This window comes from Solanum tuberosum, unplaced genomic scaffold (genome assembly GCF_000226075.1).
Source record: "Solanum tuberosum cultivar DM 1-3 516 R44 unplaced genomic scaffold, SolTub_3.0 scf00211, whole genome shotgun sequence".
NCBI lineage: Eukaryota > Viridiplantae > Streptophyta > Magnoliopsida > Solanales > Solanaceae > Solanum > Solanum tuberosum.
Window position 1 is genome coordinate 314312 of NW_006239137.1, and position 12683 is coordinate 326994.

The window sequence follows — 12683 nt, forward strand, 5'->3', positions numbered from 1 at the left end:
TTAAGATCGATTTTGGGAGTTCTACTCACCCGAATTCAATTCAATAAAGTTGTACGGATTCCGTAACGAGTTATCTAACTACTTATGTAATCAAAATCATAATTAATTCACCCGGTTGCTACAAGATTTCCCTACACCTTAAAGACCCTGATTTCGTCCAAATCTGGACTAGGTTAGGAAAATCCAAATACTACAAAAAAGGTTTCCGGCCCCAAGTTTTCCCATGTTCGCATTTCTATAACGACGGGAACAGGTCGTTACAATAGATACCAATTTAGGAAAATAGGCTAAGGAAGGAATGAAGTGGTACCTGAATCGACGAACAATTGGGGATACTTGTCTCGTATGTCTCTCTCGGTTTTTGATGAGTCCACAAATTGGACTCATTTAGGGCTTTATTTTGATAAGAATAGTGTCCTCGAATGCTTATTTTGTCTCAATATCTGATGAAAACTCTTAAGTTTCAAGTATTTAAAGTTTTATTGAAAGCATGGACAGTTACGCGCAAAAAGGAACAAAAAGGCCGAAAAGAATGAAGAAGCTAAACCCTGAAAATTGCCAAGCACACTTGGCGATTCGCCGAAGGGATTCCCTACGCCTTTTGTTCAAGTGCGCAAAGCCCTGAAGAAGTAGGATCAAAAGGCAATGAAAGGAGCAGTCGGTAATTCGCCGAATATTTCTGCGAAGCAGTACTATACCGCCCAATGGTCAAGAACATGATGATGCTGAAGGAAAGAACGAAACAACGATGAAAAAGAAGAAGGGCGAGTCACCGAGTCATTTAGAGACATCGACTAACCGCGCTGAAAGATCCGCCAGCACTATTTTCTGAAGTCTATAAATACTAAACTTATTATTAATTTTAAGGAGTCGAATTATTATTATAACTTTCAGACTAGAATAGTACCTTTTTGGGATATTTTCTCTCAAGTTTGGAGAGGATTTTTGGGAGACTTGAAGAGAGAAGGAGTTCATCTTCCCAAAATTGGAAGTGGGTCTTCTCCATTCTTGTTCCTTTGCTTATATTAAAGTATAATTTCTTATACTCATTTTATTTCTCTATCATTTTAGGTATAATTTCTTATTTCTTAATGTGTGGCTAAAAAAACCCCATTCTTGGGGGTGTGATTTAGGAAATATGTGTTGATATTATTGTTGGGTCTTGCTTGCGGATAGGTTAGATGTATTTTAATGGTGATTTCACCCAGTGGTTGTGGTTTAATTTAATGGGTATGTAGTTGCAAATACAAAACCACCCATGTGTTTTCGGCTTGTTCGAGAGAGAGGTCACGAAATCAAGACCACTAGGTTCATGGCCTAAGGAGTGGGTCGACATGAGGTTCAGCCCGAGAGGGTGAGCCCTAGTCCCATATCCTAATACTCAATTCGAGAGAGTGAGTGGGGTAAGGCGTAGGTTGGCCTTTATGCGGCAAATGGGTGTCCGAGAGGAACCCATTTGAAACAGGGTAAGTTGCCCGAGAGGGAATTTATTCCCATCTAAAGCTTAGCCTAGTTACTATTATCTTGTAAATTTCCTATCGAAAGCATGTACCCAACGATTTATATAAATATATATTGCGGTCACACCCCAAGAACTTCTCCTCATACTTGAATTTTCTCTTTATTTTTGTTGTTTTAGGTATACATGTGACAAACCCCCATTGATATTTGTCACTTTGGTGTTACCCACTTTAATTTACCTTGTTTTTATTCGATAATTTCTCAACCTACAGCTAACTAGAACAAAATTCAAACCTAACTACTATTTTCACTACCACTCCCTTGAGACACGACCCCAACCCTTGGTTGGTTTACTATATTATCTACGATCATAGACACTCGTACTGTAGGTTAGTGTCATTGGTCAGGACAACCATCAAAATGGCACCACTGCCGGGGAGTGGTGTCACGTGAAAATGTAGGTAACTAGAGCTTTTTGTTCTTTTTAGTGTAGTTTTTACTAATTTTACTTTTTGTTTTGTTTTTCTTTATTTATTGTTTGTGGATGCAGGTCCTCTATCTAAAGCCAAAAGAGGGGTGGCCTCATGAAAATGAGGCAAACCTCACTAATGGAACTTGAGTGAGGAGTTGCATCGTTCTACGACGTTAAATAAGGCGCTTCTTGGGAGGCAACCCAAGGTCGTAAATTTAGGATTTTACGTTAATAAATAATGGTGTGTTGATGATGCACATAAATCGAGGAAAGTGTGGAAAATATCAGGTTGGCGAGCAGAAAGTCCATTTCGGGAGTCGCTAAACAGGTCGGCGAGCCCGATTAGATCCGCCGTTTGGCTCAATACAAGAGTTGTACAGAGCCTGTAAAACTCGGCGAGCTTGAAAAGCAGCTCGGCGCATCTCCAAACTTCTTGGCGATCTCGATGCAGACCGCCGATCTCACCCCTAGAAAATTGATGATCTTGAAGTAAGGACGAAATAAATGACCCCTCGGCGGACCGCTGAGTGGGTCGGAGAGTTGACTAACATCGCCGAATAGACAAGAACTGGACGGTTATTATGTGCCAAAAATCTCAGAATTTTTAAATTTTCCCACTGTCCCTCCTTTTAAAGTTCTCAACTTCACATCAAGGTAATATTTTCTAGATTATTGCTTGCCTTTAGTATTGTAGTCTATAATTAGTGCTTGGAGTGGATTAGATTGCCGCCTAGCATTTCAAAAGTATTTTAATTGGCATCTAAGGTTGGTTTTCCAAACCCCGAATTTATTTTTAGCAATTTTTTTCTCATTTTCAATGATTTTTTTTGTTATTTGCATTTGAGGACAAATGTTTTTTTTGTGGTGGGGTGAGGCCCACCTTGTTTTGCTTTTTTCAGGTACTTGTGTTTTGGTGTACATTTGGGTTGTCTGTTTTTAATTGTGTTTTTAAGAATTTCTTTGCGATTGTTTGAGCTTATTGTTCTCTTTTGGGTTTAATTGAAAAATGATTTTGACCCTTCCAAAAAAAATTCATTTTTCGAAAAGTTTCGCCACCTCTTGTGTTGAAAGTGGTTGTTCTTGTACAAATTCAAGTCTCGGTTTTGATCAATACCGATGACTTGAATAGTGCTCTCAATCGAACTAACATGAACGTGTGGCTACGACGAGAACAAATGAAGTTGCATAGACAATATATGAACTCTTTGCATCTCGTTGTGATTAGCCATTTCTCAAATTGATTCTCTTGTAATGACCCTTGCACACTAGCGAAATAGTGTAGTCTTGTTTGACTTAAGTGTCGATTCCTTGTGTGATCAGCTTACTTTGAACCATGCATGAATAAACCCAGAATTTGCCACGTTAGTCTGATTGATTTAGAAAGATGTCCTCTTGAGATGATCTTAGGCAACTTTAAAGAGTGTGAGCCAAATTTGACATATACCTCTTTTGTGGCATACCCGTGAGCGTGTGAAACTTTTTTGAACAGCCTTTGAGCCTTACCTTTCTTTGGAAGAACCTTGATGAACCTTAGACCTTACTTGACCCACTACCTATAATTCTTTTGATTTGTGGTTTAGCGAATAACCAACTTAGGACAAAATCCTAAGTTGGGGTGTGGTGAAAAGGAAAAGGAGAAGTCAAGAAGTGCAAGAAAAGTCTCTTGTTAACCCATGGTATTGCATAAAAAAGGAACCCCTTCAAAAAAAAAAAAAAAAAAGGTGTGTAGAATAAAGTGCAAAGGAAATCGGGTTTCGAAGCAATCCATGGAGGTGAATAAAAAGATGAGTTGGAATCATAGAAAGAATTGATAAAGGAAAAGAAAGGAATGCCTTGAGAATACCTCATCTCACGAGAAAAAAAGAAGTCACTGAGTCTAAATGACCATACCTTTGCACTAATCTACAATACAAGCCACAGACAGACCTTTTTCATCTTGAGTAAACCGAATCGAAAGTCGATTGGAAAATAAGGGCAAACCTATGGGTGAAAAACATGCATTGTGATCCTCTTTTTGAGTGTGAGCGTTGCATCTGATTCCTGATCTTGAATTGATTAACCTCTGTGTGTGAATATGGAATCATTCTTTGTGTGAGGGCATTTAGATACTTTTTGTTGATCTTGAACTTGCACAAGTAGCAAGTATTGCGAGCATGAGAATCTTAGGAAGTGGTGTGTCACAACTTGAATCTTTGAGTACACAATAGAATTTTGCATAAGTACTTTAAGTCTTGTTGTGTATGTTCATGATTTAGTCTTGTGTAGCACTATTTAAGATACCTTGTGGAACGACAGAACTTGAGTTTGCTTGAGGACAAGCAAAAGTTTAAGTTGGGGGTGCTGATGAGTCCACAAATTGGACTCATTTAGGGTTTTATTTTTATCAGAATAGTGTCCTCGTATGCTTATTTTTTCTCTATATCTGATGAAAACTCTTAAGTTTCAGGTATTTGAAGTTTTATTGAAAGCATGGACACTTAGGCGCAAAAAGGAACAAAAAGGCTGAAAAGAACGAAGAAGCTGAAGCCTGAGCATCGCCAAGCACACTTGGTGATTCACCGAAGGGATTCACTCCGCCCTTTTGTTTCAGTGCGCGAAGCTCTGAAGAAGAAGGATCAAAAGGCGATGAAAGAAGCAGTTGGCGCTTCGCCAAATATTTCCGTGAAGTGGTACTATACCGCCCAATGGTCCAGAACATGAAGATGCTGAAGGCAAGCACGAAATGGCGATGAAACAGAAGAAGGGCGAGTTGTCGAGTCGTTCGCGACATCGACTAACCTCACCGAAAGATCCGCCAACACTATTTTCTGAAGTCTATAAGTACTAAACTTATTATTAATTTTAAGGAGTCGAATTATTATTATAATTTTCAGAATAGAATAGTACTTTTTTGGGATATTTTCTCTCAAGTTTGGAGAGGATTTTTAGGAGACTTGAAGAGAAAAAGAGTTCATCTTCCCAATATTGGAAGTGGAACTTCTCCATTCTTCTTCCTTTGCTTATATTACGGTTTAATTTCTTATACCCATTTGATTTCTCAATCATTTTAGGTATAATTTCTTATTTCTTAATGTGTGGATAAAAAACCCCATTCTTGGGGTGTGATTTAGCAAATATGTGTTGATATTATTAGTGGGTCTTGCTTGCTGATAGGTTAGATGTATTTTAATGGTGATTTCACCTAGTGGTTGCGGTTTAATTTAATGGGTTTGTAGTTGAAAGTACAAACCCAACCATGTGTTTTCGTCTTGCTCGAGAGAGAGGTCACGAAACCAAGACCGCTAGACTGATGGCCTAAGGAATGGGTCGACATGAGGTTCAGCCCGAGAGGGTGAGCACTAGTCCCATATCCTAACACTCAGCTCGAGAGAGTAAGTGGGTAAGGCGTACGCTGGTCTTCATGCGGCAAATGGGTGTCCGAGAGGAACACATTTGAAACAGGGTAAGTTGCTCGAGAGGGTTATTTCTTAATGTGTGGATAAAAAACCCCATTCTTGGGGTGTGATTTAGCAAATATGTGTTGATATTATTAGTGGGTCTTGCTTGCTGATAGGTTAGATGTATTTTAATGGTGATTTCACCTAGTGGTTGCGGTTTAATTTAATGGGTTTGTAGTTGAAAGTACAAACCCAACCATGTGTTTTCGTCTTGCTCGAGAGAGAGGTCACGAAACCAAGACCGCTAGACTGATGGCCTAAGGAGTAGGTCGACATGAGGTTCAGCCTGAAAGGGTGAGCCCTAGTCCCATATCCTAACACTCAGCTCAAGAGAGTGAGTGGGGTAAGGCGTAGGCTGGCCTTCATGCGGCAAATGGGTGTCCGAGAGGAATCCATTTGAAACAGGGTAAGTTGCCCGAGAGGGAACTTATTTCCATCCAAAGCTTAGCGTAACAACTATTATCTTGCAAATTCCAACAAACTTTGAAAAGGCTCTAGAATAGAAATGTACGAATACTGATGTTTTCTATTTAAGTTCATTAGCCTCTCAAATGCTCTTTGAGATCTAAAAGACCTAATCTTCCAAAATAACATATTGATAATCATTGATCTGATGTAAGGTTAGAACCCTTCCTACTCCTTGTATTAATTTGTGATGTTTGAGGCGCTGTTTTTGATCCCTTCTTATTCCTCCTTTTTAATTCTTCAGTTTGTCTTGGTGATAAATCCCCTTCCTTGCTTATTTTATCAATGTTACCTTCCATGTATTCCTCCTTTGCTATTTCCATTCTGTGTTGAATCTCTATTTGCATAAATTCATTGACTTTAGGAGCATTGTGTATACCTCGTGGGCTGGCATCCCCTTGCATATATATTTCTATCAGTTCCTCCTCCACATTGCCCTGTTTAGGCTTCTTGATATCTCTCAAGTCACCTTTGTCTGCATTATCTTCCTTTCACCTTGTTGCCAATATACTTTCAACAACCTTTTCTCCTTCCTTTTTGAACTCCTCTATATCATTCGTTCTTTGTATGCTATTGTCTTCCTCTTTGGAGTTTATACTCTTGCTAGGTTTATTATTTGAGCTATAACTGCCTGGTGAGCTTCCTTTCTCTTTGGACGGATCTACCTCCATTGTGTTACCCTTGGTTAGTTCCTCATCTTTTTCATCAGCCTTGTATTCCTCTATGTTTCGCTCCTTATTCTCATCCATGTCCTCATTCCCCTCCTGATCTACTAGAGTACCATATTGGTTCACTATAGCGACTTCTTGTGTCTTCTGATTTTGTGTTTTCGGATTCCACAATTGTTCCCTTCTTCCCTTCTATTGTTATCTTCCTTTTTCATATCCTGTTTGTCGTTGTTCCTGAAAATCCTTCGTAATCCCCTGTTTTCCTTTGTCCGTCTTTGTCGTTTGATTCAGGTTTCTTTCATAGCCTTTCTCTGCTCCCCCTACTTGTTTTTCTTTTTCTTCATGTGGATACAATTCTGGATTGATTACATAGCATTCATTTACATTATGTCCCTATAACTTACATGTCTTGCAATACTTTGGCATGTAGTCATACTTTATTGTGATCCACTTCTCCATAATCTCTCCCGACTTCTTCCGGACCCCCACATTAATTCTTTTTGGAAATTCTCCTAATAGGTCGACCTCCACCTTGACCCTATCATAGGTAGGTATTGTCTTATTAATAGTAGCCATGTCAACATGTAAAGGTTTACCTATAGCTGCAGCAAGGGAAAAAATTACTTTTTTACCAAAGAAATTTGGTAGAAGCGAAGGAAACGAAATCCATGCAATGGCAGTAGTGGATTCTTTTTCAGGGTTAAACAATGGATCCCACTTTAGAGTCCTCATAGGATATGAATAATGATTATGTGTAATATATAATTGTGGCTTTGACAACAGTCTAACATAATCTTCTAACTTGGACGCCCTTATTAGAATATAACGATTGCTCAGTAGGCTGATATTCTCTTCCCCTTTCAATTGACATTGTTTTGGTAACAGATTCCGCAGATCTTGTGTGTCTGGCCATCCGTATGAGAATTTTCAAACAACAGTATGTTGTAGGTTCTCCTTTAGAATCATCTGCTCCACTTCTTCCTCTTCCCAAACAATTCTTGGTTCACCGTGTATATAACCAATTGGTTTTAATTGCATATGTTGTTGTACTATAGCAGATGAGTTCACTGTTTCAGCATATGTGACTACTGGTGTCTGAATTAGTGCTAGTGCTGGTCTAATCTCCACCGGTGGAGGCTGGGCAACGGCCGGAATGGCCATGGTTGATGATGTTAGGCAAAATTAGGCTTTTGGGTTCGTAGGATTAGAGACGGCAGTAGAAATGTCTACTTTAGGGTTACTTCCGGAATAATAAATTCTTTGTGTAGTAATTATTGTTACCTTTTTCACTAACATTCTTTTATTTTATTCCTCTAGGCTGGTAGCATGTTTATCAGATAAATTTTTCATTTTATTTGTCATAATCACCATACCCATTTCATTTAATTTATTAAATATTTGATGTTCCGCGAGTACATCAATATTCTATTCCGCAATTTCACTTTCAGAGTGTGAAGTATGAGATAGAAATTCATTTTCTTCATACTGCATATCCGGAAAGGAAGGTCTCTTGTAATAATTCGTTTTGGTGGAATAATAAGAACCTAACTTATTAATTTCATTATCATTATCTTTGGACAATGTATTTATGGCCTTGGATTTTTACTTTTCATTAATTATTCCTATAAGTTCATCCGTAATTTCATGCTTTTCTTGAAAGTTAGGAAATTTATCTTCGGAAAATTTAGGTAATGTAAATATTGGATGAGTTTCTAAATTCTTATTTTTATCCTTCTAAGAAGATCTTGGTTTATCTTTAATATCTAATTTATTATAAGCTCTTAAGATTTGATTAGAGACCACGTAAAGTAGTTGATTTGTATAATCATTTTGTTGCAGTATTTTATTTATATCCTTATTTGTGGGATCACCTTTTGTGTTTATTAAATCCATCTTAAAGGGTAAGGCAATAAGTACACTACTGGTAAAGTAACTTCTTCTAATGGGGGAATTGTAGATTCAACTACTTTATTGTTTGTTGTATACCATTTATTAACAACCGTATTTAATGACTAGTTTTGGTAGTCTAATTTTCTTGTGCATTCCAACCATCTAAAAAATTCTATATTACAGTTTAATCTTTTCATATCATTGAACCATTGATCTCTAGAGGCTAATCTTTCTTATAAAGAATATCTTTGAATATACCATTATTTTTAATGGAATTTTCGGGACTAGTCCAAAGTTTATCTAAATATTTAATATCTGGTTCAGAAGGTTCATCTAATCTAATCATGAATAATAAGTCTTTTACTTCTTGAATTTTACTAGTCGTGGGACTTATAAATTTTATGGGTTTAGGATTCCTAAGTTCAGATTCTTCTTTGGGAATTGTTTCTAAGAAATCTACCCCCGTTAATTTTTTATCTATCTCTTCCAAGGATATTTCATCTTCTTCCTTGGTTATGGAGAAAGAAGGTCTAGAAAATGATATTCCTCTACTTGAAAAGACTTGATTACAAGATTGGGATCTTATAAATTTTAAATCTATTGATCCATTAGGAAATTGAGTTACGTGGTCAATGTTTGAATTTTCTTCTTCAATTTTTGGCTCCGTTATGGAGTTAAAATGCCAATCATCTTTTGTCAATATGTCATCCCATTTTATCATCTTTGGGACAAAGGTGTTATGATGGTTATGATTAGCTTCCATGAGCATGGTAACTCCTTTATTACTTATCTTTTTAGCCTTAGGGGTTAAGGTAGTTTTCATTAATCTATAATATACTCTATATATTATGGCTATTTCTCTATTATTAGCTTTACTATTCATATTTTTAGTTTTAACATTTAATGTTAATGTGTCAATTACGTTTTGATCATTAATATCTAATGAATAATTAGAATAACAATTAAAGTATACCGGGCCATTGGCAAGGTTACTTTGTAGTACTGCTAATAATGAATCATCAAAGTTTAATAACCTACTGTCTCTTCAGAGAAGACATATGGGTACATCTAAAGCCAATCTATATAATGGTTTGACTCCTACTTGGACAAGTCCTATATGAAGAAATTTATATTTTTTCTTATACCTATTAATATCGTTAGCTGCTAACAATTTAATAGTCTCAATATTTTTATTAATAGCAATAGTAGACTCGGAAGTCTTAATATTATAATCTTTAATGAAATCAAAGTATCCAGTTTTATAAACCTTTTTAAAGTGTTCTTTTGGAATATTCCAATTTTGTAGGTCACTTTCAATTTTTGCAATTTTTTAGAGGTGGCAGAGATGTTAATACTATTTAAAATATTTTGATGTGTAGGTGAATTCATTTTAAATGGATGGAAAATCTAGTGGGGCGAAGAACACTATCCTTGGGATTAAATGTCTACTTTAAAGGTTACTTCCGGAATAATAATTTCTTGGTGTAGTATCTATTGTTACCTTTTTCACTAACCTTATCATATTATTCCTCTAGGCTTGGCAATGGGAACACCCTTGGGTCCGGCTCTACGACACACACAGTCTGAGCTAATTCAATGGAAAAGTACGGGCTTGCCAATGTCTAAACCGCGATTAACTGGTTACCCAACTTTAAGGAATAAAACTAAGAAGATAAGTGGAAGAAGAACATGAACTACCAAACTCCGAACTTATTATACCGATCGCAACCTAAGTTTTGACGTTGTCCGCCCAAGGACAGCGTAGGGACTTAGCCGCTCCTACTCATACCCTTCCCAGTCAACTTGGCTCTGATACAAATCGAGGGGATGAACCGAGTTTCGGGACTGAATCCTAGAGAAATTTGGGTAGAGTACCGGAAGGGACCTAGAACAAGCAAAAATTTAAGAAAATAGAAGAAAAAAAATGCAGTAAAAAAAACTTGAATTTTAAAACATTTAATAAAAAATAACAATGCAAGAAAAGTATACTTACAAAAGCTTTTTATTCATTTATGGAAAGGAGAGAGAACATGGAAGAGGGAAAAAAGATGGGAAAAGTCTGGGAAAATGGAGAGAAATGTAGAGAGGTTTCAAAGTCGTAAGATTTTGAATGCCCTCTATTGATACAAGTTGAAAGCCTTAAATAGGCCTCAAAAGTGCTAACTAATCTAACCTATTATGCTATCTATTTTACATGTCTGCATACACTAATATACACTATTCTTTTTGCACATAGCTATTAACTGTTACACATAATTGATGATAACTATACGTGGCTGGAGATATATGCCACGTAGCTTTTGTTGAATTTGTTGCATGTCTATCTTCTTTGAAGATGTTTTTGCTGAAAATTGATTTTAAAATATGTATCTAGATATTTGGTCTTTTGTCACTTTGTGGCATGGACTTTTATTTCTGTGGGGTCCACCTCTTTGTTTAATTGTTGTCATATTAAATGTTAACATATGCTTCCATTTTCCTATGCTGAATTTTTATCATAGTGGCCTTGAAACTTGTTGTTTTTGCACCATTGATTTGAATGGCCTGATTTTTTATGTGAGGTCCAATTTTTTATATTTCCTTTTTTTTATCATCAAAGTGTGCTGGTACTTCCTTCTAATTAAGGAGGTATGCTTGTGTTATTCTTTGTAGATCTAACATATCTCCATTGCTAGACTCTTCATGTGAGGCTGCAGTATCTAATAATTGCATTTTTTATTTCGTATCAATTTTGAGACTTAATAAGGCTTCTTCGCGCCTTATTTTTAATTTTTCTCTGGAGTGGTTGAAATCCCTCCGAGGTTATGAACTTGAAATTAACTTATCATTGCGGACGGTTGGCGCCATCGTTTAATTTTAACCGTTTTGCTTAAATATTTGATCCTCTCAAATTCATGAATGTCGAAGGACCAACTAATAATATAAGAGATCCTTTTGGCAATAAAAGAACTTGCATAATTTAATATTTTCTGATTAGGTAGATATATTCCTTTCTACCATAAATTTTTCAAATTGCGTTTGATGTTGAGTTGATAATACCTTTTTATTTCCTCCGAACTGACTCCACCATTGGTAAAACTATCGGGGAATTACTGCATTCTTCATTTCTTCTGAATATTAATAAACCAAGTGTGGTATTGGGTCTAACAAAAATAAAGTTATACCAAGCTGCTTTATAATCATACCAATTATATGTTTAGGGTCAATGAGCTTTTGATAATTGAATAGGGGTATGTAGATGATCTATAAACCATTCAAAGGGGCTCAAAATTCTTTTGAAAGTGAACTTTTAATATTGTATACTATCTGATTATTTTCCTCAAATATATGCTCAATTTCTTCCGAATCGGGATCTGTTAAGATAAACTCATAATACCTCTGGGTCTTGAGGGGATCTTCCATCTCCACATAATTTTTGTTGGTGTAGCAGGGCTTTAGTAAGTCGTGAAATCCCTAATTTCAACATTTTTATCAAGTGCAGTATTTGGCAGTACGTGTTACACTGTTAACTCAATTTTCTTTTTATTTGGAGTAATTCTTTCCATTTCCTTTTGAGAAGTGGCAGCGATATCCGCTTGTGGGTATATCTCTACGGTTTTCATCTTGTAACTATCTTTTGTTTGGATTGAAATATTTTTATTGATCGAGGAGGATAAATCTTGTTGGAAAACTTAATGAAGTGGTTGTAGCTTGGTTGAATTGGTTATAGGTTCTTTTAATGGTGAAGGTATAGTATATTTTGGTAGAAGGGAGTACATGTATATATCTTGTGATTGTGTTTGATCTTCTTCATAAAATGGTGTTTTCATTTTTTCTTCTAGTTTGAACGTCGGGAATGGGGCCCTCAAAGGTCTTATATCTGGTCACATTATTTCCCTGAAAAATTCTTTTGTTAAATTTTTTGGGAGATTTCCTCCCTTTATTTGAAAATCAAGGCTGGATAAAAAAAAATTCCATCTAGAAAATATATTTTTATGAAAATATATTGAGCTGCGTTAAAGTCATTCTTTTAAGTTTTTTCTTGTTCTTCCTCCCTTCCATTACTCTACCCAAATTTCTCTAGGATTCTGTACCAGAACTCTGTCCATCCCTTCCATTGGTATAAGAGCCAAGTTGGCCGGGAAGGGTATGAGTAGGAGCGGCTAACTTGAAATTAACTTATCATTACGGATTGTTTGCGCCCATCCTTTCATTTTAACCGTTTTGCTTAAATATTTTATCCTCTCAAATTCATGAATGTCGAGGAGGATGAATCTTCTCGTAAAAATGAATGAAGTGGTTGTAGCTTGG